Consider the following 8368-nt stretch of genomic DNA (forward strand, 5'->3'; position numbering starts at 1 on the left):
ATGCTGTGTTGGGAGTGGAGGTTTCTAACCTCTATCAATTCTTTCAGCTGAAAAGGACTGCAGGTCAGAATTTCATGCTTCCTGAGGAAGACAAAATGTGACAAAGAGAGAAGTTAGATAAATCATCGAGAATCTGAAAGCTATATCTTTAGAAAGGCCACCCACTTTTCAGGCTACAGTCAGAGATAACTATTGCTTACTTGTCCCTTTCATACTGAGTTGGTTAACCTATTGCATATAGAGATTAATTCATATAACTTTCTTTAATGCAGAAGGAGAATCATGCCTTTAGGAAGTACTGTTCAGCTGTGGAGAAGCACAGAGTGTACATTGCACAGACTTTACAGACAAAGTTTTTCCAGATTTTTCCCTTTTTTATACTAGTAATTTCAAAGAAGTAGATTAGCATAGCACTGTCAGGTTTCTTTCAAGGAACAACACTGGAAACCAGAGCGACAAGTTCATTATAATTCAAATCAAAACGGGAAGAACATTTTAAACCCCCAAATTAGGAAGGGCATTGTCTGAGAGTTAGAATCATTCTTTAACTCAAGGAAAATGAAATGCATACAGGCAGTCATTTCATTGTTCTTTTTACTTAATTTACAAACCAGTCATTTTGGTTGTGAAATAATATATAAACTTTGAAATGAAAATTGCAAAAGTTATGTTAGGAATGATTATGGAAAAAGAAAATGATGAGATACAGTCATTTGCAATGGCACTGTCTAATCCTCTGTGGGAGAGCAGGTGTAAGCCTAACTAGACTGGTACTTTAAGCCAAACTACCGCTTATCATGAACATGGGAAAAAAATTGAAAAAGTTGTATATTGGCAATGCAAAAGACAGAAGAGAATAATGAAGGATTATACAATTAATGGTGATGTGTAACCATCCATAATAACAAAAATCTAAATAATAATTGTTAACTGGAACTTTAGACCAAAAATAACTTTCTCAATCACCATGAAATATAGCCATTCCTACTAAGCTTCCAAGTTGTAGGAAAATGTTAATATAAGGTAACCAATTTTTAAACTGATTCTATTTTGTTGTATAAACTATATGAAAAAATCTGATTAAAGAGCCTGAGTTCTAATTGGTCTTTTTTTTTTTTTTTTTTTTTTTTTACTTCACAGAGCTAAGTATCATAGGTGTCTACTAAAGATTAAGCAAATTCCTGTGGCCTGCCTACCTACAAGTGACTCTAGACTGACAGGCCAGAGTGGCAACTGTCTTGGGAATTCTAACTAAATTCAGGAGTTGTTCTTCCTTTCATTTACAATGAAAATTCTCCAAATCTCCTCCTCAGGCTCCCAAATTTATTCTTCAGTGTTTACAAAAACAAGACCCTGATACACATAATAACAGTGTGGCTTAAATGGAGCTGAAATACTTTCACTACATAGAAATGATATTATCTCTCCTCCAGGTCAATAGGAATTTTTACACTAACTTGAAAGGTGACTACCTCTCAAAAGACACTAAATGTAGTGATGTCCACATTCTTGTATATAAATATTTGTAGTAATTTTATAAGTAGTGATTAGAAATATAATTCTCAATTTGCTAGATGTCCTCAATGCAAAAAAAAAAAAATAATTTCAATGCATAGTATAGGTTAAGATTAGGAAATTTTTATTGGTAGATAACTTGAGCGATACATGGGTTATAAAATTGGTTGCCACTTACGTGTTTCGTCAGGGGTAATTTATTCAGTAAAGTCACAATAAGAACACAATGACAATCAATTTATATAGGAGTATCAGAAGAGCTGCTTAGCTCTTACTGATCCAATAGGGAAATGAGTCATCTAGTAAGGGTACATGGAAAGACCAAAGACATTTTTGGAAGCGATGGATGGGTGCTTACTGAAATAATTGCTGTTAGTAATAGTGTTATAGGCAGCTAAGTTAGGTAGAAATAGTATAGCAACTCAGAAAGGGCTGGGCCCTTGAGAGAGTCAGCACAAAGATAATAACTCATTACTACTGTGACTGGAGATACTTCTGTGGGAAGGCAGTCCTCAAAACAAAGCCACAAAGACTAGGCTTAAGATAAGTATACTTCTGGTGTAATGAACTCCAGGTAGATATCAGTCACCTCAGTGGGTGACCAAGACTCGCAGACTAATCCCTTCTTGAAAAGTTCTTTGTTGCTTCCATGAATACTTACTACATGACTGGCTTCCCCACTGGATCAATATTACCTAAGCAACTATATCTACAATTGTATCAGTTGATCACAGGTATTTCCAGGTGGCTGTGCTCTATATAACTTCTCCTGACAAGGAGGATCCTCAGCAACCCATTCAGAGCCCCTTCTGTTTATCAGAGTCTGTATTTCTCTCTCTCCATAAATACTTACTATTTATAACCTACTATGTTCTTTAAAATTCATTCTTCAGTTTTGGGGAACATGAACTGGGCATATTAGACATCTAGAAAATTTGGAGTGGAAATCTTTCCCTTTTATAATTTGGAAATCTTATATCATTCCTGTATTCCTGTATAATGCCTGGTCATTGCATCTTAGCCATGTTTATCTTAAGGCGTAAAGGCAGTTGCTGATCATCTACAGAATAGCAATACACAGAGGATCTCCTTCCAAAGGTGGTAGCCATTCTTAATTCCCTATTACCTTGTTTTGAAATTCTGTATCATTCTCATTGTTTTGTTTGGTTGGGTTTTATTCTGTCTTATCTAGTTTGATTTTGTTGTATTTGATGGCATGGGCAGTTATTTTGAAGATAACAAGATCTAGTATGGTAGCCATTTTGGATTTAATATTATCTTGTTTTGAAGTCCTGTATTGCATTCATTGTTTTGTTTTGATTATTTGTACTCTATTCTATTTTGTTTAAGTTTACTATGTCTGAAGGTATGGGCAGCTATTTTGAAGACACCAAGAAGCACTATGGTAACCACTGTCGATCCCTATTACCTTGTTTTGAAATCCACTGTACACTGTCTTATTTTGATTGATATTATTCTATTTTGCTTGGTTTTAATCTCTCTAAAATAAAATAAAAAAAGAAGCTCTCAAAATCCCAGTGGTTTCTATTATTTTAACATATAAAATACGACATTGAATATAAATATTTGCAAGATGCAGAAATAAAGTTAATTTCCAATATTAAATATTTGAAAAAATGTGTAAATTCCCTTTTAAATATTTGCTAAAGCACTATTTTCTACTTATTCAATGTTCATTTTTTTTTTTTTTTTTTACTTTTAAGGTTTTTTATGTTTAGTCTATTAGTACCTGTGTGTATTACGTTTATTCCCTTCTGGGAAGTTGCTATACGTATGTAAGAGATCTTAACTCCTTTCTTCATTCTCTTGTCCTTTCCTTCCTTCACCCTCAATCCATTCCTTCATTTATTTTTTGGTACTTTTTTATAATTAGGTGGGATTGGTACACATATGTCTAATTTTAATATCATTGCTTTTAAGAACAATAATTTCCACGGTTTAGGAAATACATTTTTTCTGATAGGGAAAATCCCTAGTTCATATACTCTCAAATGTTTCCCATGTAATTTTTCCTATATTTCAATTTAGTTATCTAATTAATCTACATTTGGAGTGTAACACATGCATACACAAATGAAAAAGTAATGAGAAGTATATAATAATGCCTTTTTCATTTATCTGCCATCTCTAGCCTTGCAGGGAAATACATGTGAAAAAAAGAAGCAGGCAGATATTGTTCAAATTTTTATTTGTCCTTAGAAGAAAAAAGAAGTTTTAATTTTTATGTAATTCACAAGTCCTTCTAGTGTCCTTGAGTGTAAAATGAAATGTAATATCACACAAGGTAACTTATATTTCTCTGTGGGTATTGGCTGTAAAGCAAGCAAAAAAAAGAAATTGAGAAGCAAAAGAAAATCTTTGAACAGTGTTTTTTAAAGTAAAACAGTTCTGTCACTGACTTCCCATTGACCACATCTCAAAAAGAGAACAGATGATCAGTGCAGTTAAATAATCAATTATGCTTTAAGAGAAGTTTATTCCTCATGGGCAATCTCAATTCCTCTTGTGAACATCTGTGTAGTATATCGGCACACGATCTTTATGTCAGTACTTTGCATCTAAAATAGGTGAAATCTTAAGACTTTTGATCAAGGCTGCACCCAGAAAATTAATTAATATAATTGTCACACACTGCTTTTTTTCAAGAGTTTATAGTAATTTGAATGCCAGAGTCAATAAAATCCCTAAGAGAATATAGCTCTCTTACAAGTCTCATTATTTGAATTTGTAATGACTTGAGAAAGAATGTGATTCAAAGGTAGGATCTTTTTTAGATTTTCTTAGAATCCGTGATACAAATGGCTTGTAAAACTCCAACAACATAAATAGAAAAGTTTAAGCATAAAGGCATTAATTTTATATCTCAAAGCTAAATAGATAACACTTAAACTGGAAAAAGTTGAATGATGACGAGAAGCAATTTAGGTTTTCATATTGGGCCTGTCCTTTAAATATCCAAATCATTCTCAAAGACATGTGATTTAAATGGACACATTCAAAGTTAAACATTCTGTGTTTAAAGATGATCTTTAGGGTAAGACTTGTGTAAAAAGTTATTGGATAGTATTTTCTTTTGACCTCCTTCTTTGCCCCATAGAATAATGAAACTTTAAAAATATTTTACTCTTAAAACTAATTTAACAATAATAATTAATTTCTCTAGCATTAACTGGAAATGAATTTTTTTTTCAACTTACAGAAATATTGTACTATTATTTCCTCTTTGAAAAACTCTCTTTTTGCCCTACACTCTTTTCTGGCTACTTCCTTTCTTATCATCCTCTGAAATACAAATGCAAGAACTGTCAATATTTATAGTCAAAACCCAGTAGTACTAGACTGGTCATTTAGCAAGGCTGAGTTCAGCTGCTCATTTAAACAAAGGGAAAGCACAGCACAAAAGGCTTTCGGATGCACAATAAACAGATATTAGAACAAAAAAAAATATTGGAAATTTTTTAAGATGATGTAGAGAAAGGCTAACAAAAGCAGAGTTGATATGAATTGCACATTGCTAAGAAGGAAAGTTAGAAGTTGTGCCTTCCTGTCGTTCCAGTGTTGAGGAGCCTGGGTGAGGGGCACTGTGCTGGAACTGCATAGTGAGATACTGTCTCAACAAACAAACCAGCAAAAAGCAACAGCAAGAGAGAGAGAGAGAGAGTGAAAGAAAAGATAATTTGTTTCTCAAATATTGTAATAAATCTTTTGTAGAAAGTAGGATGAAGGGACAATGCCAACACTAAGAATATTGTAAACACTGATTATTTCAATAAGTAGTGAATGATTTAAACTCTTTCAGTGAGAGACAGTAAGGATCTTAGCAATAACTACATATGAAATCTTAAATCTCATCTTTTGCCAGTCTTTAACGTAGATAAAATAAGCCTTTTTTTCTCTGGCTTTATTTTGTGAAAGAATGACTCTTCATTTTTAACTTTTGCTCACATATAATTTTTTTAAAAAAATATTTTGATACAAAATACCCTATAAAATATTCTCAGAAGAGTTTCTGACAAGAGAAATCAAAACTTCTTATTGATTGAATAAGCCTTGAGGGCTTGTATTATTTTTAATGAGTAATCAAATGATAGATAGATATACAACTTAAACTATATTTTATTGCTAGTATAGGTCTGCAGTTATTTCTTTATTTATTTATTATAGGTTTTTAGTTTTTTTTACTTTTTTGATACAGGGTTTTGCTTCCTAGCCCAGGCTTTCCTTGAACTTCTGGTGATCCTCCTGTGTGAGTGCTAGGATTACAGCCCTGTGTCACCAGATAATACTTTCTAAAAAAAAAAAAAAAAAAAAAAAAAAAAAAAAAAAAAAAAACCTTAAAAGTTGCAATTTGAGGATTCACAGCAATTTCATTCAGCTTCAGAGTCTGACACAGAGGCATAGTGTGTGCTCATCTGTTTACTTCATCATCCGCTCCACTGTATGCATTCTCCAGGTCCCCTTTCCACCTGTACAGGACCAAAGTGCTTATTTTTTCATGATTCTTTAAGCTGTTACTTTAAAATTTTAAATATTTAGAATCTTTTGTATTAGAGAAATGATACAATATTAAATATTTTGTGATGTTTACATTGTGCTCTGGTCTCAAGATCCACTTATTTCTCTAAAAATGATGCAAGTTTATATTTCTTAATTGTTGGCTGGTACTCCATTGTGTGTATAGACCACCTTTTCTTCCTTCTTATTGGAAGGTATATAGTCCCTTTGATGATCTAACTGGTGTTTTATGCTGCTATAAACAAGAGTATTCATGGGCCATTGCAATATGACTACTTTACACCTTTTGGAAAAAATACCCAGAAACGTATCTGTGTTAAATGAAATTTCTATTTTTAGTTTTTCAAGAATTCCCATACTAATTTCTAAAATGCTTGTAGTAATTTACATTCCAACAAATGATGTAGATTTTCTACACATCCTTTACAGAATTGGCTGTTTCTGGAGTCTTTGGTTATGGCTATTCTTTATGGAGTAAGGTAGAGTCTCAGTATTGTTTTGAATTGCATTTCCCTAATGACAAAGATACTCAGTGTTTTGTGTATTTATTGACTGTATATTTCTTCTGAGAAGTGTTTATAAATTTAGCAAATTTCTTACTTAAATTACAAATATTTTTATTAAGTGGATCTATAACAAAGCAATCAGATCGCTATATCAAAAGTAATATTTCTTATAAGGTTTAAAGATATTAACAAGTGATTAATTTTATGATAGTTATCTATTTCCAATTCATCCTCTGTTATTGAATATGTATAACTGATAAATCATCTCTTAGAATTTTACATCAAAGAAGTCACTGGAATATCGAAGAAAAAAAGAAATGGTAGCTACTAGCTCTTTGTTTATCACCCTGCAAACTACTTACAGACCTAGATTGCATGCATCAACACTGCCAAGTCCAACTTTCTTATTTAGCTTTCTTAATTACTGATTTTGATTTATCTTGGGGACTAAGATAATACTGATTTTAATATACTATTTACACTGTAGGTAAAGGTCCCATTTGTTATTCATCAAAAGGAAATAAAGACTCTCTTCTTAGCAGAGGCTAAGTTGGCCTTTAGGTTGTACATTCATAAAGCATTTAAAATTGGTTGCTAATTTGGAAATAATTACATTGGATTTACTTATCTTTCTGTTTTCAACTGATACATTCTTTAGCATTTCCTTTCATTTCTTGATCTTTCCATTTTCACATGAGGCATACGTATTAAGGATATAACACTCTGCAGCTTTGCTGGTATTTTATGGCCTCCATATTAGAGGGCTTATGCATGAGTCAGAAACAACAGGAAATGAGGCAGTGTCCTTCCCCCTGCACTTTATCAGCCAGGATTTGATAATGGGTTTTGCTAATAGTAATGATCATCTGATTTACTGGTTAAGGTAATGCCTGCTGACTCTAATAAGTAATCCTGAACATATATAAATAATTTGCTCATTGCTAAAAATTACACACATATTTTAATATTCTTTCAAAGCTTCCTATGGTAATTATATCTTCAGTGTTTATTGGCTTTTGTGGAATTAGAGGAAAATACTTTCTTTGACCCTAATCCAAGGATTTATTCATTTATACCAGCTTGAATTTGTGAATTTTTATTTAACAGTTTAAAACTAACAGAATTCACATTTATTTGGCATCCAAATTGCAAAATACAATCTGAAGTGTCTCAAAATTGTTGAGAAGTATATAATTTTTCTTACCTGATGCAATTACCAGATGAATTCCTGAATATATTTTAGTTAACAAGCAAGAAAATCTATTTGTTCTTCTCCATAGTAAGAAACATGATAGAGGCACATTCCAATGGTAGCTGCTAATGATGAGAGGAAGGGTACACTCTAACATATAAACCATCCCACTCCAGAAAACTGGAGAAAAATAAGCAAAAACAACAGAAAACAAGCAAAAAAACAAAGCAAAATTTTATCTTTGAACAAAGCAAAAATTTATCTTTAATGTCTAAAGAAGGCATCAACCAAAACAAACTTTAAAGACAGATGAAACAGTTTATATTTAAATATCTTGCATTAATTCAAATTGCTTGAGTTCCCTATCTCGCTTTCAGATGTGTGCCACAAATTTGGTAAAAGTACACAATTTATTATTGTTAGAAATAAAGCCTCATATATTCTTTACTGTATTTGCTAAACTGATCATTAAACCTATTTCATCAAATTCTATACTGTAGAAAGTGTAAAGTTCTTTGGAAGGGTAGGCATATACGAAAAATTGGGTCAAGACAATGAAACATGGTTAAAGGGATCTTGACTATACCTTTTTATCTTTGTTTTCTTGTAGAGCATATCT

This window comes from Cavia porcellus, unplaced genomic scaffold (assembly GCF_034190915.1).
Source record: "Cavia porcellus strain 051 isolate PalLab524CR breed Dunkin Hartley unplaced genomic scaffold, mCavPor4.1 scaffold_20, whole genome shotgun sequence".
Taxonomy (NCBI): Eukaryota; Metazoa; Chordata; class Mammalia; order Rodentia; family Caviidae; genus Cavia; species Cavia porcellus.